General features: G+C 41.5%; 1 long non-coding RNA gene across 2 annotated transcripts in view; it reads right to left on the bottom strand.

Annotated features, from left to right (window-relative positions):
- The window catches only part of LOC141080449 (uncharacterized), a 130,311-nt gene that overhangs the window by 9,076 nt on the left and 93,857 nt on the right, over positions 1-27,378 (bottom strand). The window contains exon 1 of one of the 2 annotated variants that reach the window (XR_012228909.1): positions 11,623-11,779. The exons of the other annotated variant lie outside the window; for it this stretch is intronic. This is a non-coding gene — a long non-coding RNA (uncharacterized lncRNA). Of the gene's footprint in view, positions 1-11,622; positions 11,780-27,378 lie in introns of those variants that run through there. 2 annotated transcript variants of the gene reach the window in all.

The raw sequence follows: 27,378 nt of genomic DNA on the forward strand, positions 1-27,378 counted from the left end.
CAGTAGGAAGTTTAATTAACACTATGGACATTCATACACTTAAATCAGATCTGGAAAATATTGGGTATATTGGAGGAAAAGGGGTAAAGATTCAGAAAAGTTTGAATCAAGTCCTTGAAAAGATGGTTTTGAACACTGCTACTGTATTGGGATCTTCTGTATCACATCTTCAAGATGCTACTTTAGCTTTAATGGAAAGTGAACAGGAATCTCAAGTGGCCAAAACATGTCTAGAAATTCAGATTGAATATTCCACCAATCTGAAAATGATTGCACAAGCCTTACAAAGTGGAATTACCCCTTTAGGGCTAATAAGAAATTTGCCCATAGAATATAACTTTGCGTTAAACCATACAGATTTGTGGGTAAATAAGTGGTTAGGATGTGAACAGAACATTTGTGTAGGAACATCACTGATTCCAGTGTCAGGAAGAGAAGAAACCCTGGTTCCTATAGGTGTTCTGGGAATTCCTGTCAGCCCTACACAATTGTTATATTATCAATTACAGTACACAGATTTTGCATTTGATGGTATCAACACTGAACAATTAGACATTTCGTCATGCTTAAATTCTGTTTCCAAGGTAATGTGTCTACCTGGACAGGATAAAGTCATTTATCATTCATGTTTCCATAATCATACTTCTTGTCATGCCAGAGTTGAGAATGTCCACATGATACATGACTTGGTGACACCAGTAAGTGCTAACAAAACTTGTTTCCAAGTCATGTCAGGAAAAGAAGCAGTTTCTGCATTCTTCTCATCTTGTGTACATGTCGAAAATCTGACAATGGGTTTATATTGTATTGAGGGAAATGTTAAAACTCTCACAAAGAAGGAAGGAAGTATTAATATTACGTCAATAGGCTCAAGACGTCTGAAAATCCTTCCGATCCAGTTCAATTTGTCACAAGTTAATAAATTTCCTTGGGATTTGTGGACAAATGAAATAAAGAAAGACAAGGGTTTATTGAATCTGCTGACAAAACAATTAAAAGAAGCTGAAATTGTATTTAGACATGAACAAGGTAATCTAAATGATATTGAACATGAATGGACGAGTATGTCAGGCTCATCTTGGTGGAGAAATTTAGGAAAATCTGTAACTAGTTGGTCACAGTCTTCAGCGAAAATGGCAGCAGGAAATGTATTGTCTAATCCGATTGTTATTCTATTTATCATAGTTTTGCTGTGTATAATATATCAAATAATTATTATGTGTAAAATTAGGAGAATTTATAAGAATATAAAGATAGAAATGAAAAAGGAAGATGATATTTTAAGAGAGATGTTAAAACGAAAAAAATATAACTCTCTGATCTAATTTTTGTTTTTACAATAGGTTTGAAAATTCAGATGACATTCAGGGCAGATGTTGATACAAGGTTTTCAGAATAAAGAATGAATGTGATACGAATGGTGAGAGAATGAGTTAGGATTGATTATGATATGTCTCAAATCATAATCAGGGGGGACTGTAAAATATCAGTATTTCTATAATAAAAAATATATGGATTAATTCTCTCATACAGAATCTAGCTAACAGGCTTTGCTTACTTTAGAGAAGTGACTGACTTATTCTGAGTGCCTTGGCTCACACAGCTGTCTCTCTTGTCAAATGTATAGGTCAAAATAGTCAAAGCTGTCAAAATGTGACTATTTAGAGATAATGAATGGTTCTAAAGATCTCAGACTTTAGGCTTAAATATCTCAGACTAAGGTAATGCATAAATAACTGTATGCATATTGTTAAAATAACTAGGGTTCACTTAATATGGAAGAAGTTATGAACATAGTGGCAAGCCACCATATGTGGTTGTAGTTTATAGGTCAGAATAGTATATAAAGCCGGCCTAACTCTTGTTCAGGAGATCTCATATCCCTTGAGACTCTCGAACACCCGGACAACACAACTGCTCAAGACTATATGTAAGAACAATGCTCGTTTTCTCTTCAAATAATTATTGCATGTCATGAACTTACTTTTCTTCATTTTTGTAATCACTTTTTGAATGAACAATTAAAAACAAGATTTATTTTATCCTCAACATTGCTTTTACTTTTTGATTCTCAACCGTGCAAGAAGATATATATATATATTTTTCTACACTTGGTGACAAGCGCAGTTAGTTGACTCTATAATGGTGTGAATTACCATTTATGAAAGGGTTAATACTTGGGTCCTGCATCAGTAATTGCCCCTGTAGTAACCATGACAACTGTTATGAGGTCATAAACACGTGTAATAAAGAAGATTCCATAATAGAAGGGCGCGCTGCCACGATCAGCGCCATTACTGATGCGCCTGAGAACGTTGAGCTTGACCAACCCACGTAATGTGACGAACTTAGTCAAATTTGGAGGTTCTAGCAGGGAAAGGGGTTGTCTGCTTTAGACAGCCCAGGGCATGGGAATGTAGCAGAGGGGGGTCCCCAGCGCAGGATCCCCTTCTATTACCCTCTACAAAGAGCTGCTCTCCTTTTGGAGTTTATGGAAGCACCTATGACTTTAATGGGTGATAAATTGGGGTGGAGGAAGGGGGGAGCCGGTATTTCTCCTATTTGGGATTATTCATTATGAACAATCCCAGTAACCAAAAAAATTTTGAGAGTTGGACCTGGATCTGTAAGGAAGAAATGGTTCATCCATCTGGGCACTCAGATCAACTAAATTGGGTCTAGGAACCAATGTGGTGACCGATATCGCAGCCAGATCTCTCCCACATCTAGTTATCACATTTATCTATAATAATAAATGCCCTAAGCAGCTTCCGGTTGTAACAACTTCCGTCCAGTTGTAACCGGTGATGTCACCGCACACCTCTTTCCATGTTAACCCTCAACACACCACTCCTCCTCAACACACACACTCCTCTCACCTTTCACCATCTCCACTCACGTCCACTCACTCTTTCACTCCACATACGACCCTTTCTCTCACTCCGTCTCTCATACTCACGCCGTCATCGCCGCTGATCCACGATCCCCGTCATCTTCTTCCGCCGGCGCCATCCTGGATCCAGACGTCCTCCACGCTGGCGACATGTTCTTGCGGCGACGCCATTTTGGATCGGCGAAATCCCGCGATAGTCAAGATGGCGTCGCCGCAAGAACATGTCGCCGGCGTGGAGGACGTCTGGATCTAAAATGGCGTCGGCGAAATCTTGCGAGATTTCGCCGACGCCATTTTGGATCCCAACGACATCCACGCCGGCGACATGTTCCTGCGGCGACGCTATTTTGGATCAGCGAAATCCCACGATACTCAAGATGGCGTCGCCACAAGAACATGTCGCCGGCGTGGACAACGTCTGGATCCAGGATGGCGCCGGCGGAAGAAGATGTCGGGGATCGTGGAGCAGTGGCGATGACGGCATGAGTATGAGAGACGGAGTGAGAGAAGGGGTCATATGTGGAGTGAAAGAGTGAGTGGAGATGGTGAAAGGTGAGAGGAGTGTGTGTGTTGAGGGTTAACATGGCAAGAGGTGTGATGCTATCGCATCCTCCCGATGCGATAGCATCGGGCCATAATCTAGTAGTCTATATTTGTTATGTCATTCTCTATAAAATTAGTAAAATTCTGCAGTTACATCTGCTATATCGGCACTAACTCTTTAAGCCCAAGGGAAGGGCGATCCTCCAGCTTTGGTTCCCTAGAGGTTTCCTCCACAGGGGGTTTTCCTCTCCTGAGTGCTGGAGGGTGACTCTTCATGAGACGGGGGTTGTGCCATTTTTGGTGTCATGAATTGAAATAAAATTGAGAATGTTTGACACCTAATTACAATGCTTTGTGTATTTATTTTGTGTGCATCTGTCAGATTCATTTTGTTTGGGAGTCGGGGTCTATCACATGTCACTGTGTCATAGGGCTGGACATCTGCCGGCCACAGTTTTGCCCCAGGTGTTGCTCCTGCTCTGCTGAATATTATGAATGTACACTCATCATTGGAATAAGGACTTACCGTATATACTCGAGTATAAGCCGACCCCCCTAATTTTGCCACAAAAAACTGGGAAAACTTATTGACTCGAGTATAAGCCTAGGGTGGAAAGATGCTCCATAGATTATTCCCCCATATGCTGCCCCCATAAGATGCTCCATAGATTATGCCCCCATATTCTGCCCCATAATAAGCTCTATAGATTATTTCCCCATATGCTGATGCTGCCCCCATAAGAAGCTCCAGAGATTATTCCCCCATATGCTGCCCCCATAAGAAGCTCCATAGATTATGCCCCTATGTGCTGCCCTCATAAGATGCTCCATAGATTATGGCCCCATGTGCTGCTGCCGCCGCTGCTGCATTTAAAAATGAAAAAAATGACGTACCTCTCCGTCGCTGGGGCCAGGTGCCAGTGTCACTGCTGGCACCTGAGATATTCACCTGTCCTGCGTCCATGGCTGCTTGCTGCTGTCTGGCACGTCATCTGTCAGTGACGTTCAGACTGCAGGGGGCACGGCGCACACTAACCACGTCACCGTGCCCTCTGCTGTCTGACCGTCACTGACAGATGACGTGCCAGACAGCAGCAAGCAGCCATGGACGCAGGACAGGTGAGTATCGCTATGCTTACCCATCCTGGCGCTGTCTCTTCAGCCCCCAGCTTCTCCACGATCTCCCTTCCTGCCTTCAGCGGTCACGTGGTACCGCTCATTAAAACTCATGAATATGCGCATATTCATGAGTTTTTATGAGCGGTACCACGTGACCGCTGAAGGAAGGGAGATCGCAGAGAAGCTGGGGGCTGAAGAGACAGCGTCAGGACGGGTAAGTATGATCTGACATCCCTGCCCCCCTCCGACCCCCTGGTGTATATGACTCGAATATAAGCCGAGAGGGGGACTTTCAGCCCCAAAAAATGGGCTGAAAATCTCGGCATATATTCGAGTATATACGGTATATTACAGCAGGATTACAAGCAGCTTCCTCACCTCATTCACACAGTGAGTATTTGGGGCAGTATTTTACATCAATATTTGAAAGCTAAAAAACAGGCAGGAGCAAACACAGAGAAAAAAATAACTGAATCACTTTCACCTCGTCTGTGTTTTGGATCCACTCCTGGAGTCTGTTAACAAATTGTTAGCAGCGGATTAATCAGCGTAACATCCAGAGTCAGCAACACAGAATGTAGATTTATTCATATTCAGGTTGAACAGCTTACAGCATGAGATGTGATCAGTCTGGTATCTGCTGTGGCTTGCAGCATGGGAGCATTACAACAACAAGAAGGGAAGAGAAGGAGGGGCATCCTGTCTGTTTTTTTTTTTTGTCACTGAACTTTGTTAACAATCTCACAATATGCACAATATATAAAACAGTACAGTAGTAGTTGTTGCAATACATACAGATCAATATGCATTTTTCCAACACCCCCACTCAACAACTACTTATCCTCTTAGTCCCAGTGTGGTCCTCAATTCTTGGAACCTGGCTCGTGGCAATGGCTTTGTCATACTTTTGAGAATATCCTTTTGCCACCAACCTTGCTTTAAATCTGTGGACTTTACCTTCAGAGTCATATTTGGTTTTGAAGACCCACTTGCACTTGATTGCCTTTTTGCCCTGTGGCAGCTTGGTGAGTTTCCAAGTTTGAAGTTGATGAAGTGATTTGATTTCCTCATTAGCAGCATTGATCCACTTTGTTCTTTCATGGACAGGTAGTTCTTGCATTTCATCCCATGACTGCGGCTCTGATTCAGGTAGTGTCTTGACTATGTAGGATAGACGTTTAGCTGGTACGCCTCTGTTAGATCTTGAAGATCTCCTGATTTCAGATTCACCTGATTTTTCTGTTGTTCCTTCAGTGGTTGAAGAATCCAGCCAGACCTCTACATCTTCCTTGTTATTGTCTTGTAATTGTGACTTCAGCTGGACTACTGGCGTGATGTCACAAAACTTGGGGGACACAAAGTTCTCATCAATCACTACATCTCTACTTATTGTGACCTTGATTGTTTCTGGGTGTAGAATCCTATAACCTTTCTGGGTTTCACTGTAGCCTACCAGGATCCCTTCCTTAGCGTGAGATTCCCTGTTATGAATGAGTCACCATAGGAGGCAAAAACAGAAATGCTAGCTAAGTCCAGAAAACCAGAGAAGTTGGCAGCTATCGGATTGCAGACCCCTGAACCTATCAACACAACTAGCAGAAGCCGTGGGGGGTTCCTACGATGCCCTAGACCCCTCGATCACAGCCGGAGGACTATATAGCCTAAAGACAGAAAGGGAAATCTAAACTGCCCCAGAGCAGACCCCAAAGCAAAAGGCAGCCCCCAACATAGAATGACGGTGAAGCAAGAAGAAAGAACACTAACACAGACAGAAAGATAGACTGAGCAAAGACGGGGCCCAAGATAACTAGATAGGAAAGGACAGGAAGGCTGCTGTCTGCAATCTGTGAAAAACCCTATGAAAATAAGAGCCAACAGACTGACAGTGAAAAAGGCCCTGAAGACGCTAGGCTTCAAAAAGGCTATGTCAGTACTTAGGAATATTCTGAAGACAGAGCAACAGGCAAAAGGAGATTCAGCTCACTCCAGCAGGGAATGGCAGAATCCAGAAAAGCAAGGCAAACAAAAACAAAACACAAATGCTAACAGGCAAAGCAGAAAACTTAGCTTTAGAGGAGCAGGAATCAGACTGGTCTCCTAGAAGTCCACAGAGAAATCACCCGCAGGGCAGAAGGGCGTCGGCAGCCTTATATCCAGTCCGTGACTCCACTCAGCCAGTCATCATCATTAGGCTCAGGTGCCTGATAATCAGGCTCATTACCTTCCTTTACCAGAATAGGGAGTTCACCAGACCTCAGTGACGAAGGGGAAAATGAACTCACAACAATTCCCACTTAGTTCGCCTTTCTTTGGGAACGTGTACAAGCGCTTTACTTCCGAATATTCTTATATGATGTAGTTTTGGCTTTCTGCTGTTCCATTGCTCAAATGGAGTTTTCTCTGTAGCTTTACCTGGTAGTTTGTTCTGAAGATAGCAAGCTCCCTCAGTTTATACATGAGTCATTGTGACAGAAGATGGCGAGGAAGGGGAAGTGGCGGAGCAGTGGGTCACAGGAGGCAGGAGCACTGGCAATGAATATTCATTTCCCTTATAGCGCGCACAGTTATCGCCACAGTTGCCAGCTTCCAGCAGCAGTCAGGCTATCATGGGTGCCCACTCATTAAAGTAATGAATATTCACCTCTCTCCACTCCCATAGACATGGAAAGAGGTGAATATTCATTCCCCAAATGAGAGGGGACAAGAGATCGCCTGGCCGCAGGAGCTGCTGGCACTGAATCAAGATGAGGGAACAATGCATACCCAGCATATCCTCCTATGATCTAAGATCCAAGTGAGTTTGTCGCAGGTGGTAAGGGCTCATGCAGCCTTCTTTATACATGGAGCGGGCATGTCTTGAAGGTTAATTTTGGATCTGTTGTGGACCATGTGGCTCTTGACTAGGTGACCAGCTGCCAATCAATAAGTCAATAAGTTTTCCCAGATTTTCGTGGCAAAATTGGGCGCTTCAGCTTATATTCGGGTCGGCTTAAACACAAGTATATACGATACATAGACTTATACAATGGTTAATCAACATATTAGCAAACATCAATCATTCAATGACCCTGCATCCCTGTCCTCCAAAGATGGCAACACAATAAACTGTAGGAGCTGATATAATGGATAAACAGCAATTATTCAACAATTCGCAAACATCAATTCAAGAGACTTATATGTTCAGACTTATATGAACTAGTTTATGTCTCCTTGCCCACTGAAAATATTTGTCTGGCATAATTAAGATATTTTTCATACAATAAGATACACTTAATTCCTCCAAAAATTTGGAGAGGGAGCTGCAGCGACGGACGATCGGGTCAGAAGAGGCAGGAGCTGGCTTCTGTGGGTAACCCCCGGGCCCACTGTTAGAGAGAAATTACTATTCACTGTCCCCACTCCAATAATCCATACCACCTCTATGCACTGAAGCTGGTGCCGAGAAGTGGGAAAAAGAGCAGTGAATATTCATTCTTTTTAGTAGCGGGCACATGTGATCACCCAGCCGCTGCTGAAAGCCGGCAGCTGTGGCCTATCAGTGTGTCTGCTATTAAAGGGAAGTGAATATTCACTGATACACACACCCATAGTCCCGGGCGTGGGGAACAGTGAGTATTCCGGCAGCTGTCCTATGCTTGTAAACAAAGCATGATGTCACTGCCATGTGCAGCTTACAAGCATAAATCAGCTGCTGGCATATCAGAACAGGATGCTGGGAGAGAGCAGGGGGAAGGTAACTAGAATGGTAGATGTTTTTACTTTAATTTTTTGATGGGGGCCATTACTACCAGGATGGGGATAGGGCATGTATACCAGGATGGGGATGGAGGCCATGCATACCAGGATGGGGATGAGAGGACCATGTATACCAGAATGGGGATGAGGGCACCTTGTATACCAAATGGGGATGAGGGAACCATGTATACCGGAATGGGGATGAGGGGACCATGTTTACCAGAATGGGCATGAGGGTACCATGTTTACCAGAATAGGGATGAGGGGACCATATATATCAGGATAGTGATGAGGAGGCCATGTATATCAGGATGATGATGAGGGGGCCATATATACCTGGATTGGGGACATATATATACCAAGATGGGGATATTAGTACAGAATTGACCATAATTTTTGCTTCAATTTTTTCCCCTATTTTTCTCCTCTAAAACCTAAGTGCATCTTTTGTAGTCCGGTAAGTCTTATAGCCCAAAAAATACGGTAAATGCCATGTTGTCATATTACCTCTTATCCGATCCCCTGCAGCTCCACTTCCGGTGTCCAGCGTGCGTATGTGCTGACGCCTGTGCAATGACATTAGTGCTCAAGGCACCATCATAGAAGAGGCGAAGGGAGTTCCAAGCTGCACGCACTCCCATTCTGCTGATGGCTCCGGGAAAGCTCTCTTCATTGACAAAATGTGACAACACACCCCTGCCCCTGTGCCCTGGTGAGCAAAAGTCGGGGGCAACCTCTTTGCTTTTGCTCACCGGGCCCCATACAACAGTAAGGGTAGTAGTGCCATGATCGCGGCCCTGTGCATTACTCTACATTTATCAATATTTAATATCATTTGCCAAGTTTTTGCCCATTCAGACATCTTATCCAGATTGTTTTCTAATATTGTAATGTCAAGGTCAGTTTACACTTCACTCTCAAACCGATCCACAAGGTCATTAAGGGCTCATACACATTTGCGAGAGACTCGCACGTATTTCTATGTAGCCACACGCTCTGGTCCGAGTGGCGGTGGCATTGCCGGGTTTTCATGCGAGAGACTCGCACGAGAATCGTGTGAGTCTCTCGCAAGTGAGTATGAGCCCTAATAAAGAGATTAAAAAGAATCAACACACCAGTTTTTGGTACATTAGCTAACCGTTATTTTTATAGATAGATCACAGACCCATTACAATCAATGTGCCTTATGTCTTTTTTTTTTGCAAAGGGATTATCCATAAAAAAACCCTGGACTTTGATCCGTGTTGTGCACCAAACTCTCCAATGTAAGTTAATGTCCCCTATGAAAAAAAATGGTTAGCATGAGGATGTCATCCATGTGCTGACCATATTTTTACTGTTTAATGGGTTGGAAAAACTAAATTTTTTCTTTTAATACGAGCAAAAATGATGCAACCAAGATATAAAAACTGACACACAGACAAAGTGCATTGAAAAATCCTAGACAATTTTACAGATATGAGGAAAAAAAATGACGTGCGAAACCAGCCTAAAGCTAAATTCACATTATGGGTCTTATCCTTTTACTTCCTCAGTCAGAAGCTTCCATCTGGAGCTAAAAAAAGTGGTATTCCTCAATGGAGACATTGAGCCAAAACCAGTAGTGGAACAATCAGAGGAAAGTATAATAGAAACACGTCACCACTTCTGGATTTCTCGCCCACTCCGAGTTTTGGTTTACAGACATAGATGTAAACTGCTGACCAAATACTGAACGTGTGAACATGGCCTTATGATGAACACAATAGCGTGGTCGTAAATCTGGATCTTGTTGCAATCAAAAGCTTATATATATATATACAGTATATGAGCTGTAATATTCAAATACTGGAGCAGCAAATACTGTAGATAATTCAATTCACAGAATAGCAAGTCTAAATGGGAGAAAAACTAAACTCTAGAAGGGATGTCAAACAGAGGGCCAAACTTAAAAGCTTGGACAAAGTGGCAGCCAACCTTGACATATCTTTAAAAAAAAGTCTACAATTGAGGAAAGTTTTCCTTATCATCAAATATAACAATGAACATTTTCATATGGAAACAAACTTAAAGGGTTTAGCCAACAAATTATGTACTGTACATTTTAAGCCCGTTACCACCCGGGACATATCCATACATCCCTGTGACATGGTACTTATTGACCTGGGATGTATGGACACGTCCTGGCAATTTTGCGCTCACAGAGACTATGCGTGCACGATCGCCACCAGGAGTCAGTTGATTCTGACAGCTGACAACCGGCACTCAGTGCCAGGAGCGGTCCCGTGCCGTTCACAGCACTTTAACCCTCTAAATGCTGTGATCGAACTCGATTGCAGCATTTCAGGAGCAGGCAGAGGTAAGACAGCCCCACTGCCCTTGGATCGGAGACACCCGGTCCTGATCGTTGACACCCAGTCCTGATCGTTGCCATGGTGATCCGATGTAGTTATGATGACATCTGGGTCCCCAGAGCTAGCAAGGTTGCTTGATCATGCTCAGAGCATGATGAAGCAACTTTGTCAGTGCAGCGCTGACAGTTTGCATAGCATAGAGATACTCCTGCATCGCTATGCTATACAAGCGATCAGTCTGCCAAAAATGCAAGTCTCATAGTGGGACAAAGTAAAAAAGTTTAAAAAAAATTGTAAAAAAATTGTAAAAATATAAAAATATATATATTTGTGCTCATGAATAAATGTTTTTATGAAAAAAAAACATAAATGATAAAAGTACACACATTTGGTATCGCCTCGTCCGGAACGACCCAACCTATAAAACTGTCCCACCTGATAACACTTTAGTGAACACCATAAAAAATTAAAAATAAAACACAAGTAAAAAAACAATGCTTTATCATCATACCGCTGAACAAAAAGGGGAATAAAACGTGATAAAAAGACGGATATAAGTAAAAATGGCACTGCTGAAAACACCATCTTGTCCCACAGTAAACAAGCCGCCATACAGCTCCATCTGCTGAAAAATAAAGAAGTTATAGCTCTCAGAATAAATCGATGCAAAAATAATTATTTTTTCTGCAAAATAGTTTTTAATGTGTAAAAGCGCCAAGACATAAAAAAATATACCAAAGGCAGAATTTTTGCTTTCTTGGCCTTTTTATAGAGAATATGAATGATAACACCAAATATTTTTCTCCACTCATGGTTAGTAGTTGGGTGAAGTCATTTATTGTCAAACTACTGTGTTTTCTCTTTATAAATCATAATGACAACCCAAAACATCCAAATGACCCTGATAAAAAGTTCACATACCCTGGTGATTTGGCCTGATAACATACACTGATGTTGACACAAATGGGATTGAAAGGCTACTAAAGGTAACATCCTCACCTGTGACCGGTTTGCTTGTAATCAGTGTGTGCATAAAAGCTGAGTGAGTTTCTGAGATCCAGACAGACTCTTGCATCTTTCATCCAGCCACTGACGTTTCTGGATTGTGAGTCATGGGGAAAGCAAAAGAATTGTCAACGGATCTAAGGGAGAAGGTAGTTGAACTGTGAAAAAAATGAAAGGGATACAGAAAGATGTCCAAGGAATTGATAATGCCAGTCAGCAGCGTTCAAACGGTGATGAACACAGAAAATCATGGGTTCTGTAAAAACAAAACCACGTCAGGTAGCCCAACACAAATTTCGCCCATAACTGCCAGGAAAATTGTTCGGGATGCAAAAACAACATCAGCTGAAATACTAGACTCTCTGAAAACTAACTGTTCAAAGCAGTTAAAACTGGTTTGAATCACTGACTGGTAACCAACTTACGATTTTACTTAAAAAAATGCTTTGTCCCAATTAATTTGCACAGCACTGTATATTCTATATCTTGTGGATGGTGGATTGTCCCTTGCAGGGTTCACTTGGAGCCTGTCCTTGTTAGGACAGGAGCAACACAAGGGGCACGACAAGGAGTTAAGGAAAAACTTCATACCCCCTACCCCTCCCCTCCCTCCCTTTCTTGGGCTTTGATCTCCAGAGAAGGTTTAAGGAGGAACCTGCTGTGGATACATGTCCGTTCCCATTGGTGAGATCAAACCAATTTTTATTATTGAGCACTGGTGTAAACTGGGCTCTTCAGCTAGTAGTGAATAAAAGTTAAGTTTTACTTTATTGGGAGACTCTCCGAGCTATACTCTCCCTGTATTCTTACCCAAACAGTTTCTCAAGAGCTACTATTCTCTGAAGCTTGAATCTCTGGAGATATACATTTTAATAACATACAATGCAACCCTTCCTCCCCTCTTGCTAATCATGCTTCTAATAAATAAGTTGTAGCCTTAAAGGTTTGTATTCCAATCATGTGTATCATCCCACCAAGTTTCAGTAATTCCTGTGACATAATAGCTCTCTATGTTAGCAGTTCCAATTCTTCTTGTTTGTTTCCTATGCTCTATGCATTTGTGTAGACACATTTTAGCTTGTAGTTGGTTTCTCTTTCTTCTCTATTTTCATTCAGAATTTATTGTTTTTGTTCTTTATTTCCACTTCTAATATCAGAGTTCTCAATAGAATTAATTAGCTGCATATTTTTTTCTGGCTGTATATTTCCCATCCCGTATTGCTCTAGTTTAAAGTTCTGCTGATGAGTGTACCAAATATGTGTTTTCCTGTTTTTGTAAGATTCAATCCATCCCTAGTAAAATTCCATCATGCAGGTAATTCACTCCATGGTCAAGAAATCCAAAATGTTGCTCACGGCACCATCGATGAAACCAGTTGTAAAATGAAGAAGGGTGCTACCTTTTGTGGGTGTCATGAAAGAGATTTGGAAGGAAGGAAGACCGCACCCCATTGTGATGGATGCCCACCCGAAATGGGTGCGGATGAAGAGAGAGCTCCCGCCCCCACAGCAGAATCTGGAGAAACGGGTGGAGCAACAGAAAGTGACCCCTTTCTCAAATGAGTGGAACTCAGAAGGAGAGACGCCATTACCTGATATCATGCAGAGATGAAGTATGTCTTTCCGCAGCGGCATCAGTTGCCAGGACTGGAGGCGATCTGTGGCCCAGGCGGGGATGGACCTGCGTTTCGAGGCCTGTTGGTCAGAGGAGCTGGAAGAATGGCACCCGTTCCGGTGGCCGGACAAGCAGCCAGTGGATACTGGGGAGTTCGAAGGATTGGCGGTGCCCCGACAGGAACAGGAAGGAGTCCAGAATACTCTGGAGGCTGCCCTGAGGGGAATTGTTGCCGCCGTGATCATCAACATCAGCGGCCGTGCCAGAAGATGGCCACTGGATGCACCGGCGGTGAGTAGAGTGTTCCCACCCCGCCGTCCTGTCACCTCGGCCTCTGCTCCTTCACTTCCTGTGGCCCCACCGTCCTCTCCGCCCGTACAATCAAACAGTTTTCATATTTCATGTTTGCATGCTATAGCGCTACAGAGTGCTGCCTTATTTCTTTGATTGTATTTGAGTTGGCTACTCTAGGTAAGCACCTGTTCAGACCTTATTTATGTTTGGATGTGACGGTTAGTTTTTTACATTTGTATTAGCCTTCTGACTGAGCACTCCGCTCTTAGCCTCAGGCAATTTTAATTGCAACAGGATCCTACCCCTCCATAGAGATATAGACTTTAGTCCAAGGGAGGATACATATTAGGTTCCCAGAGAGATGTAGACTGTCTAAGAGAGGATTGGCATTAGGTCCTGGCAAACCTTAACGTGACTGCCATGTATACCTGAATTGGCCAATTTATGCGCTAAGCATTCTCAATTTTTCATATTTCTAGTGCAGTAATGCAATTCAATTTTCAAATTTCATGTTTGCATGCTATATCGCTACAAAGTGCTGCCTTATTTGTTTGATTGTATTTGAGTCCTCTCCACCCGTGGCGGGATGCTACTATGGCTAGGAGCAGAAGGTGCCCCGGACGACGGCGCAAAGCTGCCGCAGACCCCTACTTCAATCTGCCGGGCAGTGTAGATGGACACTGGGACCATCACAAGAAAGACTGTTGTGGATCTCCAGTTTGGGAGGGAGCCACTGATACTGACTGGCCTCAAGTAGCTGCAGGGACAGAGAAGGAAACATTATTTCATGTACAGTAAAGTTTTCCCTTTTGAATCAGAACTGTGCCTGTCGTGTTCTTCCTGGATCATCACCCTCAGTGGTTGCAGTGAGTGTGGAAAGAAGGTAACTGACTGTGCTGCAGGATTGGGACTCCACCTCTCTTTTTCATGTGCAAGGGGCTGGGGTGCTTCTGGACTGTTGCTTTAAGAGACTCGGTCGTGAGTACCACCCCGTGCTACCTTGTTACACCATCAGTAGGGAATCCCCCACAACTACCACTCTCCTCATTTTCTCCCTTCAAGAGGCTTCTGATTTCTTACTGGAGTGTTCTTTGTGGGCAAAGCACTTTTTTGATGTACATCGTCACAATTTTCCTGCGCAAGAGCCTGGTAGCGGTTTTTCAGTGCTATGGGTGCTGACTGCTTCTTTGGGTCACATGCTTCCATTTCTCTTCTTCTGCAGGTACATTGAAAGGTGCTTCTCTTTGAAAATTCTAAATAGTTATTCTTACTCTGTCATTAGCTTCTGCAGGAACACTGAAAAGTTCTTCTCTTGCAATATTCTGAAGAGATTCTTGTGCTCTGTCAAGGAAATCCTAATTTTCTTTGATGAGCTTCAGTGTAGCTATTCTCCTGAATACTTTGCACCTTTTCCTCTAATAGAGTCACAAGTTTGTCTTTTCCTCTGACAAGTCTCTAAACATAAAGCACACATTGGAGAACCCCATATTGGTAATCTCCTTCTCTTTGTTGAACAAAACTAATTTCTGCGGAATCGGTGTAAAGATTCACCCAAAGATCCTCAGACTCGTGGAGGCTCTTCACTCTGGTTGAGTTGATGCTAATGGCCGATCATTCCTGCATAATCTCTAAATCATATCGTGCAAGGAAACAAGGAAACAATAGTTCCTTAAATTGGGTCGTGCTTTAGTAAATGCAAAATAAATGTCTTATGCAATGGGTGTAATGATCATAAATTCATTGCTTGCATCTAATTAAACGTTATATAAATAGCTATAGTCATTTACTGGATGTTTTATTATTCATAATTATCAATGGAACATCTGGTTTGCTCAACATTACCCATGGATCATTACATTTACAGAGAGTTGCTTGATGAGTAATTGGGGTAAAGCTTTGCACAGAATGTCTGCAAATACTGTAGAAATTCTCCATTTATTCCATCTTGAAATGGACAGAAGTCTACTTTAAAGGGGTGGTCTGAAACTAACACTGATTTAATCCTAAATGTCTATCTATTTAAGTAACACAGCAAAAAGGGTCAGCAGTGTACTGTATACCTTCCCAGGTCTCAGAACTAATGCAGGACACAGCAAACCCATGTAGTAAAGATTTCAGCAATGCAGGTGCAAAATACTGATGAGACAACTCACAATCTAACAAGTCATGGAGGGGGTGATTGCTTAGTAATAAACTGCAGAAAATCGGCTTGTATAGGGTGCTGGGGAGGTAAACTCTACTGCCCTTTTCAGCTTTGTTAATTGTTGAATTTTTGGAGGATTTAAATTCTTTTTGTGGCATTGCTTTTAATTTTAGAGTTAGGACTCGCAAGTATTAGGACTCTTGATGCAGATTGTGAGCTTGCATATCATGGGCAAAATATCAAACAATACCTACCTCCTATATTTTGTATATTTTTTTAACGTCATTTGTCAGGTGGTAGTCAAGCCCAGCATTTTTGGCCTTGTAAACTAGTGTGTTTGCTCTCATAGGATACACTTAACCCCTTTACCCCCAAGGGTGGTTTGCACGTTCATGACGGGCCAATTCCACTGATTCTGTTTTCTCGTAACATATTGTACGTCATGTTAGTGGTAAAATTTCATTCACATAACTTGCGTTTATTTGTGAAAAAAACAGAAATTTGGCGAAAATTTTGAAAATTTCGCAATTTTCCAACTTTGAATTTTTATACCCTCAAATCACAAAGATATGGCACACAAAAAACTTAATAAATAACATTTGCCACATTAACTTTACATCAGAACAATTTTGGAACCAAAATTTTTTTTTGCTAGGAAGTTATAAGGGTTAAAAATTGACCAGCGATTTCTCATTTTTGCAACACCATTTTATTTTTACGGACCACATCACATTTGAAGTCACTTTGAGGGGTCTATATGATAGAAAATACCCAAAAGTGACACCATTCTCAAAACTGCACCCCTCAAGGTGCTCAAAACCACATTCAAGAAGTTTATTAACCCTTCAGGTCCTTCACAGGAATTTTTTGAATGTTTTAAAAAAAAATGAACATTTAACTTTTTTTCACAAAAAAATTACTTCAGGTCCAATTTTTTTTATTTTACCAAGGGTAACAGGAGAAATTGGAGTGCAGAAGTTATTGTGCAATTTGTCCTGAGTACGCTGATACCTGATATGTGGGGGGATCCACTGTTTCGGCGCATGGCAGCGCTCAGAAGGGAAGGAGCGCCGTTTGACTTTTCAATGCAAAATTGGCTGAAATTCAGATCGGACGCTATGTTACATTTGGAGAGCCCCTGATGTGCCTAAACAGTGGAAACCCCCCACAAGTAACCCCATTTTGGAAACTAGACCCCCCAAGGAACTTATCTAGATATGTGGTGAGAACTTTGAACCCACAAGGGCTTCACAGAAGTTTATAACGTACAGCCGTACAATTAAAAAATCATATTTTTTCCACAAAAATGATCTTTTCACCCCCAATTTTTATTTTTCCAAGGGTAACAGGACCCTAAAAGTTATTGTGCAATTTGTCCTGAGAACGCTGATACACCATATGTGGGTGTAAATGACTGTTTGGGCGCATGGCAGAGCTCGGAAGGGAAGCAGCGCCATTTGACTTTTTTGGCTGGAATTGAGATCGGACACCATGTCGCGTTTGGAAAGCCCCTGATGTGCCAAAACAGTGGAAACCCCCCACAAATGACACCATTTTGGAAACTAGACCCCCCAAGGAACTTATCTAGATGTGCGGTGAGAACTTTGATCCTCCCAGGGCTTCACAGAAGTTTATAACGTACAGCCATACAATTAAAAAATCATATTTTTTCCACAAAAATGATCTTTTCACCCTCAATTTTTATTTTTCCAAGGGTAACAGGACCCCAAAAGTTATTGTGCAATGTGTCCTGAGTACGCTGATACCCCACATGTGGGGGTAAACCACTATTTGGGCACATGGTAGAGCTTGGAAGGGAAGCAGCTCCATTTGACTTTTTTGGCTGGAATTGGGATTGGACGCCATGCCGCATTTGGAAAGCCTTTGATGTGCCTAAACAGTGGAAACCCCCCACAAATGACACCATTTTGGAAACTAGACCCCCAAAAGAACGTATCTAGATGTGTGGTGAGCACTTTGAACCCCCAAGGGCTTCACAGAAGTTTATAACGCCTAGACATGAAAATAAAAACAACATATTTTTTCCACAAACATGATCTTTTAGTCCCCAATTTTTTTATTTTCCCAAGAGTAACAGGAGAAATTGGACCCCAAAAGTTGTTGTCCAATTTGTCCTGAGTACGCTGATACCCCATATGTGGGAGAAAATTACTATTTGGGCACACGTAGGGGCTCGGAAGGGAAGTAGTGACGTTTTGGAATGCAGACTTTGATGGAATGGTCTGCGGGTGTCATGTTGCCTTTGGATAGCCCCTGATGTACCTAAACAGTGGAAACCCCTCACAAGTGACCACATTTTGGAAACTAGACCCCCTAAGGAACTTATCTAGATGTGTGTTGAACACTTTGAACTCCCCAGTGCTTCACAGAAGTTTATAATGCCCGTGGGTTAATATAAAAAAAATCATATTTTTTTCCACAAACATGATCTTTTAGTCCCCAATTTTTTAATTTTCCCAAGGGTAACAGGAGAAATTGGACCCCAAAAGTTGTTTTGCAATTTGTCCTGAGTAGGCTGATACCCCATATGTGGGAGTAAAACACTGTTTGGGCGCATGACAGAGCTTGGAAGGGAAGGAGCACCATTTGACTTTTTCAACGCAAAATTGGCTGGAATTGAGATCAGACGCCATGTTGCATTTGGAGAGCACCTGATGTGCCCAAACAGTGGAAACCCCCCAATTCTAACTCCAACCCGAACCCCAAGACACCCCTAACCCTAATCTCAGCCCTAACCCTAGCCCTAACCCTATCCCTAATGGGAAAATGGAAATAAATACTTTTTTTTAATTTTATTATTTTTCCCTAACTAAGGGGGTGATAAAGGGGGGTTTGATTTACTATTTATGGTGGTTTTTATGTTTGGCAGCTGTCATACGCTAAAAGACGCTTTTTATTGTAAAAATAGCTTTTGCATCACCACATTTTGAGAGCTATAATTTTTCCATATTTTGACCCACTGAGTCATGTGAGGTCTTATTTTTTATGGGACGAGTTGACGTTTTTATTGGTACCATTTTCGGGCACGTGACTTTTTTATCACTTTTTATTCCGATTTTGGGACGCAGAATGAACAAAAACCAGCATTTCTAGAATTTCTTTTGGGGGGTGCGTTTACACCGTTCCGCGTGCAGTAAAATTGATAAGGCGGTTTTATTCTTCGGGTCAGTATGATTACAGCGATACCTCATTTATGTCTTTTTTTATGTTTTGGCACTTTTATGCAATGAAAACAATTTTATATAAAAAAATTATTTTTGCATCGCTTTATTCTGCAACCTATAACATTTTTATTTTTTCACTGATGATGCTGTGTGGTGGCTCATTTCTTGTGGGACAAGATGATGTTTTCAGTGGTACCATGGTTATTTATATCCGTCTTTTTGAACGCGCGTTATTGCACTTTTTGTTCGGCGGTATGACAATGAAGCATTATTTTTTGCTTTGTTTTTTATTTTTATTTTTTAAGGGGTTCACTAAAGGGGTTAACTAATGGGACAGGTTTATAGGGCGGGTCGTTACGGACGCGGCGATACTAAATATGTATACTTTTATTGTTTTGTTTTTATTTCCAAAAAGTGAATTTATTAGGGAATATTTTTTTTTTTTAATTTATTTAGCGATTTTTTTATAAATTATTTTTACACCTTTTTTTAACTTTATTAGACTGTCTCAAGGTGGGCATCACTGTCATGTGTGAGATCGCTGATCTGACACATCACAGATCGCTGTGACAGATCAGCGACCTGACACAATCACTGCAGAAGGCTTCCTCATGCCTGCGCTTTGCAAGCAGTGAGGAAGCCGACTCCCTGCAGGCCCCCAAAGGTCCCCGCCACCATATTGGATCCGGGGACCTGCAGGGAAGGAGACCCCCACAGCAGCGCTGCACATCGCACTGCTGCGGGGGTCTCAGGGAAGCACAGAGGGCGCCCCCTCCCTGCCGATGCTTCCCTAAACCACTGGTACACTGCGATCGTGTTTGATCAAAGTGTGCCAGGGGTTAACGTGCCGGGGGCGGTCCATGACTGCCCCTGACACATAGTGCCGGGTGTCAGCTGTGATAATCAGCTGACACCCGGCTGTGATCAGCGGCGCTCACCCCGTGAGCGCCGCTGATCGCTATGACGTCCTATCCCGTCCTTGGGCATAGGGGCCCTGGTCCCATGGATGGGATAGTTCTTATATAAAAAGAAAATGGTATAAAACCAAAGCCAGCTCACCAACCAGACCATCAGGTGCACGGAACTCGATCCTGATGCGATGTCATCTTGTAATAAGAGAAAAAAAAAAAAAAGGTTTGTTCCAGCTCCTTTAAAAAATGTAATCCTTTAATGATTCCAAATATGTGTGCAAGCGACATGTTTCAATCTATTACAGATCTTTCTCAAAGCTTTGCATGGTCCCATCAGAAAACATTAAAAAAACAAACCATTACATTTACCTTCCATGCGCGCCCTTGCAGCTTCCTGCTCTGATGCCAGATGCTTTATGCTTGTAAGCAGTGCATGGCAGGGACATCATGCGCTGCTTGCAAGCTGAAGGGCAGCTGCCGGAATATTCAGGATGCAGAAGAGGCGACCATATATACCAGGATAGGGTATATTAAGTACAGAATTGACCACATTTTTGCTTCAATTTTTTTTCCTAATTTCCTCCTCTAAAACCTAGGTGCGTCTTATGGTCCAGTGCGTATTATAGTCTCAAAAATACGGTATAATGCGGATTCATGAGTTTAGGCTAAACTGATTTGCTGCGTTTAAGGAATTCTCCAACCTTAAAGGGATGGTCCGAAGTCAAACTAAATTTTATTCTAAATCCCTATCTATTTAGTGCTACAATCAAAGTTATTTTTGTCACGACACAGCTGTCGGGTGACCCGTGACCAGGGGCTTCTTCCCTGTCCCTAACACTAGGGGGGCTCCCTAGCATGCCCTACCCCCCAGGATACTGCATCCAAAGGTGAAGATGCCAGGGCCTCCACCCTTGTCTTATCTCCTGAGTCAGCCCTCTGTCTGTTCTCTTCCCCCACCCAGGAAAGAGGGGTGCTACTGTTTACCATAGTACAAGAACCCAATAAGCCTAGGCAATATAAACAAGGGATAACAGAAAACTCCAGGCATACAAAATATTCACTCACATGTAACAGAGGAATGCACCGGGGCGTGAAGGTCCGGACTCCTTATCTATGTACTGGTCCAGTATTTATGTTTCTCCCTCTCCCATATTGATAGTTCTGCTTCACGTCACTTGTCTCATCTATTGCATTTTTTCTGTGTTGTATTGTGCATAAATATGTGACTCTTCAGATTTTGTATTAGTCAAGCCTGAAGAAGAGACCTGAGTAGTCTCAAAAGCTTGCAATGTGTTACCATCTTTTCAGTTAGCCATTAAAAGGTGTCAACCACTGAGGACTCTCAATTCTGAATATTTTTTTAGATGTGACTAGGGAATCCAATTTCTAGACCAGCCTCTCATGTTAATATTCTAATTGCTGGTTTGTGTCTGGACAATGGCTATTTTACCAATCAATACATTATTTTTCCTGAAACTCTTTGTTGTAACCTTTCTCATAGCTAGATAGTGTCAGTCACCAACTTGCAGCTCTTCTTCAAAAGAGCTAAGAGGTGTGAAATGTAACCACTGTGTGGTTCTCAGGAAAGCCCCCTGGAGAGATTGGAGACAGGTGACTGCCTTCTCAGGATTACATGAGGTCATGACCTGTGTGGAGAGCTGCAGCCTAAAGGGCCCGTCACACTAAGCACTATCGCTAGCAATATCGCTATAACGTCACTGGTTTTGTGACATAGCATCGATATTGCTAGTGATATTGCTGTGTGATACTTACCTCCGACCGGCTCCCACGCTGGTTATCGCTGATCGCGCGAGAACGTCCTGGACCGTTTCTCGTCATCATCTTCCTGCTGGGCTTCCTGCTGTGGCGACGAGCGACACATGGACGCGGGCGGGAGGACGTCTTCATCGCCTCGTCTGACAGGTAAGTAACGACCGCCGACCCCTGCTATGTCGCTGGTGAGATCTGCCTGTGTGGCAGCTCACTTGCGACCACTTAGCGATGCACCAGCAATCCTGACCGGGTCATATCGTTGTCAGGATCACTGGTGCATCGCTAAGTGTGACACTGCCTTTAGACAAATGCTAATTACTGCTGGTAAAAAATGCATACAAATACATATTTCACTACAGCTGGTATGAAAAATTCCTTACTGCTCCCCAATTACATTAAGTAATTGCTATTCCATTTTGTTTTTTCCATTTTCCTATGTGATGACATTTCATTCCTGAATCCTCAGTGCATGCTGGGATATTCAAACAAAGCGTCATCAGAGCAGGGGGCAGAGGCTGCTGTCGCTGCCACAGCCCATGTCCCCTCTCTGAAATGAAGAATCATCAGTGATGCTCATTATGGCACAACATGCTCATGGCTGAGTGGAGAACGCTGGGAGCAACGGTCAATGAGATTAACGAATATGTCTTTGCCCAATTCTGCAACTGCTCATAACTTCATGCCAAATTACATGATTTCAATCCTAAACTCTTCCTGACTACTAATGGTTTATCTTCATCAGGTTTATAACCATATTGCAAGGATATTAAGTTCATAAAACACTTAGGAAAATATGAGTTTTTAGAGAATTTCGATTACTCTTCTTATGAAATAATTTGTAATTTATTAATGCACATTTGCTAGATGAGAGCATGTTGCATTCATATATTGTATTTCAAGTTAAAGAAGGCAGAATAAAAAACATTAAATATGATAGAAATAATGTAAATATAAGTAGCAGGAATGTCTTGGCATTGGTACATAAAAATCTAATGCACTTCAGTACTCTCATTGTATCAGCTCCATTATATTGAGAACAATATGTACACAATCTGGAATAATGCCCTGCTACATGAATAAAGCCAACTATATTCAACCTACTCTGTTATTAAAGAATATATTGGCTAGCAACAACCGGCAGCAAATGATTAACACCTTCAAATTTTTCAATTCTGACCACTGTCACTTCATGAGGTTATAACTCTGGAAAATTTTGGCAAGAAATTTTGAAAATTTTTTAATTTTCAAACTTTATTTTATTCCCTTAAACCAGATAGTTATATCAGGCAAAATAGTTAATATATAACATTTAACACATGTCTACTTTACATCAGCATTATTTTGGAAACTTTTTTTTATTAGGACGTTAGAAGGGTTAATAGTATATTAGCAATTTCTCATTTTTCCTACAAAATTTACAAAACCAACATTTTTAAGGACTTCACATTTGAAGTGACTATATGAGAGACAATACCCCAAATTGACACCATTTTAAAAACTGCATTCCTCAAAGTGCTCAAAACCACATTCAAGAGGTTCATTAAACCTTCAGGTGCATCACATGAATTAAAGGATTGTGGAAGAAAAAAATTTAAATGTTACTTTTTCCCACAAAAAAGTTGCTTTATCCCCAAATTTGTCACAAGGGTGGGGTTACAGGAGAAATGTAACATCCAGTTTGTTGTGTAATTTCTCCTGGAGTACGCCAGTACACCCCTTCCCCGCATATGTGGTGAAAAACTAGCTCGGAAGGGAAGGAACACCCTTTGATTGTGCAAAATTGGCTGTAATTGATAATGACGTCATGTCGCGGCTGCAGAGCCCCTGATGTGCTTAAATATTGGAAATTATTTCATTTTTCACAATTATAGCAGAAAAAATGGATGCTACAATTTGTTGTGCAATTTCTCTGGAGCACAGAGCCTACTAGAGAGCTGATCCCTTATATCATATTTTATTTACACAGACCATAGGTCACAAATCCGAAGGTGAAATTTAGACATTTTTTTCCATTTCATTTGAAAAAATTAGCTCATTTAGAAATTCATGACAGCAACATATCTAAATAAACTTTGGCCTGGGCCATGTCTATCATTGTGTTCCATCCACTCTTCTTCTAACAACAGTCTGTAGATGTCTGGGAAGTGAGGATACCAATTGCTGGAGTTCTGGGATAGGAATGTTGTCCAATTCTTGTCTGATTGACGATTCTAGTTGCTAAACAGTCTTGTTTTTTCCTAGATTTTTTCTTACATGTTACGCCAAATGTTTTCTATTGGTGAAAGGTATGGACTGCAGATGGTAGTTTCATCACTTGAACTCTTCTTCGATGAAGCCATGCTGTTGTGATGGATGCAGTATGTGCTTAAGCATTTTCTTTCCATAGAAATATGGTCAACGTGACGTGGTGGGATGTCTTTTACGTTTTTTTTAAACAAAATTATGCTAAACAAGTACCCTATGTTATTTTCATGCACTATTGCTATTTATTTACTGCAGGGTATTTGCTCACTTTGTTTTTATCTTAGGTTTTTTCTGTTTAGTGGCCAGTGTGAACATGCGCCTACATGCTTGCATGCATACCAACTTATATTACAGTTCATTTAAATTTTTGTCTCTGACTGTGAAGTCTAGTTCACATCTAAATTCTGGAGAGCTCTTTGCAAGCTGCTGAATATATAGCTGGATTTTGCCTCCGGGTAACATCCGTAGACCAAACAGCAAGTGGAACGGGTAAATCAGATTCTCTAAAACTACCTTCACCTATCTTAAACCAGATAAGGCCGGGGTCAGAGCATGGGATAGCATGACAGTACCAAGGGATTAGACAGAACAGAGAGTCGGGGCCAAGCAAAAGTCAATACCAAACAGACAGAGAAGGTACCGAGACAGAATCCAACAGGCAGTATCCAGAGAGCAGACCGAGTCAAAAAATAAGGTATCAGGCAAACCAGCACATGGCACAAATGCATTCAGGGGTCAACACACTCAGCCAAGGGCGAAAGTATCTCTGACAAGGGAAATTCCCAAAAAGTCCACCCAGGGTCAGAGTGAGGCTACAGAAATTAACCCTAGAATAACCAAACCAGACAAACCATGACACAAGGTATGACAACATTAGCTATTTCACAATAACTAAAGCATGATCATAATACTGTGAAAAGATGTATGGCTGACACAGGTATAGTAGACAGATTTATGCAGATAAAGGCACAATGAGGAAGGTTTCTGCCAGACAAATTCATCGGATTATGAGAGCAATAACTAAAATGCATTACAAGCAGCAAATGGCTGCCACCACTTAAGCTGTTTGTACCTTTGGAGTCCCGCGAACCTCAAGGTATAGGATCCTCCAGAGACTTGCAGTTGTGCATAAACCTACTATTCAGCCATCCCAAAACAGTCCTCACAAGCAAAAATGGTTGCAATGGGCCAAGACATGCATGAAGACTAATTTGTTAATAAATGCCGTGCAACCCTCGATGGTCCAGATAGATGGCATAGTGGATGGTTGGTGGATAGACACCATGTAACAACAAGGTTGTGATGTCAGCAAGGAGGTGGCAGAGTCATATTTGGGTCAGAACTATGGGGAAAGAGCTGTTAGGTGTGAAAATGACTTCGGCAAAGTATATAGAGTTTCTGACTGACCACTTTTTTAAGGTACAAAAAGAAGCACTGTGCCATCTGCAGCAAAATCGTCTTCATGCATGACAATACACCATCTCATGCTGCAAAGAATACCTCTTTTTTTATTAAGGCTATGATTTGACATTGAGTTTTGATGTATTTTTGATGTTGCAGAATTTCTGCACAATTTCTGAACCCATTATTGAAATTAAGCTACTTGCGTTTTTTTATTGTGTTTTGTATGCATTTTTTAACATGCATTTATCACGTTTGTGACGCTTTGATTTTAGTCTCTTGTGTCATGCTTTAAATAAAACTGTTTTGTTTTTGATACTTCCTGGTATTTGGCTTCGATAAAACTTTCTTCATATACTTAGGTCTAGATTACATGCATTTTTATGTGCTTCTGCCAGCACTTAAAACTTATGTGTGGTTTTTTTACCTACAAATTTCCCCAGCTAATTCAAGTCTATGCGAGAATACAACCTATAAAATGTTTGGAAACTCTATTGTACATAATTTGGAACAGTGCATTTTGATTTTTTTAGTTTTGAAAAAAAATACTGTTATCATTGGGAAGTTTGCCCCCAAATATTTGATTTATACTGCAGCGATTGATGATTTGAACATTATATTGACTCATTTGCATCAACCATTTTGAAAAATCAGAGAAAAATAGCATTTGCATAATAATTTGGTAATGAGGTGTAGTTGATGTACACTTTGATAAAACAATCTAAAGATGCTCCATATTTTTGGACTGTCTAATTAAAATTTGCATTGTCTAAAAGTTAGTCAGTTTTTGTAAGTCTAACCTAAATGTTTTCATTAATCTAAATTTAAACACAACAATAGACATCCCCCTTATGATGCATTATCATATGTGTGCATTCTTAAAACCTTATTTCATGATTATGTTGCGGTGTAAACCAACTGCCGATCACCCGATGAATAAGCAAAACGCTTCTTTAATGGGTGAAATTATTTTTTTGAGCAATACAGAAGTTCATCATTCTCGGTGACGCATCATCCTATGTAAATAGGACTCATACTTTGTTCACTTTTGGTCTACCTCTTGTAAATAGTCTATTAAACGACCACCGATCGGGAAAGATTTACCGATCAGCGGCTGTATTGTGCGAGACGAAAAGGTAATGAACAAGTAAGATCTAGATCAGCCCAGGCTGAATGCGTTATGCAGGGATTTTATAGAAGGCCATTATCGATTGAGAAGTCATATACCATACATTTGAGTCATAAGGAAAAGTTTTTTAGTCTAAATTTAGATCCTCTATAAATGTTTTGTACCCATTATCCAGTATGTTGCAATTGCTTTTTAAGCCCATTACAAGGGCATGTAGTCAACCATTATGTTGGCTAATCTTGTAAGTAAACGTGAATAATGAAACAACATATCTTTCAAAGTGAATAACCAGATGTTATCAGTACATATTACACATCTGAGATGGGTTCATCGCTCACTATTTATGAATTGCTTTGTTACAAACTGTTCACGGAAAACATTCACATTCTAATGTATGTGTACAGATTTGGCACATGGTGATATCAGGTTACCATTACACATGGACATCCAAAGAACACAACAGATTGTCAGTAGATATTAATGAGGATAAAGGTCAGGGACTGTAATAATGGGCAACATGTATGCAGGAGGGTATGCTGTATCAGATTTACTTTCTGCAAATATATTCAGGCATGTCCAACTCTAAAAAAACAATCTACAATATAAAAATATTGATGATCCTAATAACTCAGGGCTGTATTCATAATTCTGCTGAATGTCACTGAACACAGTTGACAAGCTTCATGTCTGGGACATCCTTATCAGGAGCCTGTCAGGTCCCCTGACTGTTCCCAACTGCAACTATGGTTGTATGGGTGCAGGGTTCGTTAAAGGGGTTATCCACTACTCGGACAGCCACTTGTCAAACACTATATTTCCCCCATCTAAAATAACAACAGCTATACCCATCTCAGGTCTCATTCCAGTGATGTCGGCATTGGCTGGCCAGGGGCTTGCACGATGTTATGTCACTGGAGCCTTGCAGCCAATCAGCAACCTCTTCACTCGCTCTTTCTTCAGACCAAACCGACACCCAGAAGAAGTGAGAGCTGCGACTGCGATGTCAGTAAAGTTCAATGGAGGTGAGAGTGAGCTCTGTGGCCAACATAACAAGA

The sequence above is a fragment of the Dendrobates tinctorius genome, unplaced genomic scaffold, assembly GCF_039654945.1.
Source record: "Dendrobates tinctorius isolate UK_male_01 unplaced genomic scaffold, ASM3965494v1 ptg000016l, whole genome shotgun sequence".
NCBI classification, from domain to species: Eukaryota; Metazoa; Chordata; class Amphibia; order Anura; family Dendrobatidae; genus Dendrobates; species Dendrobates tinctorius.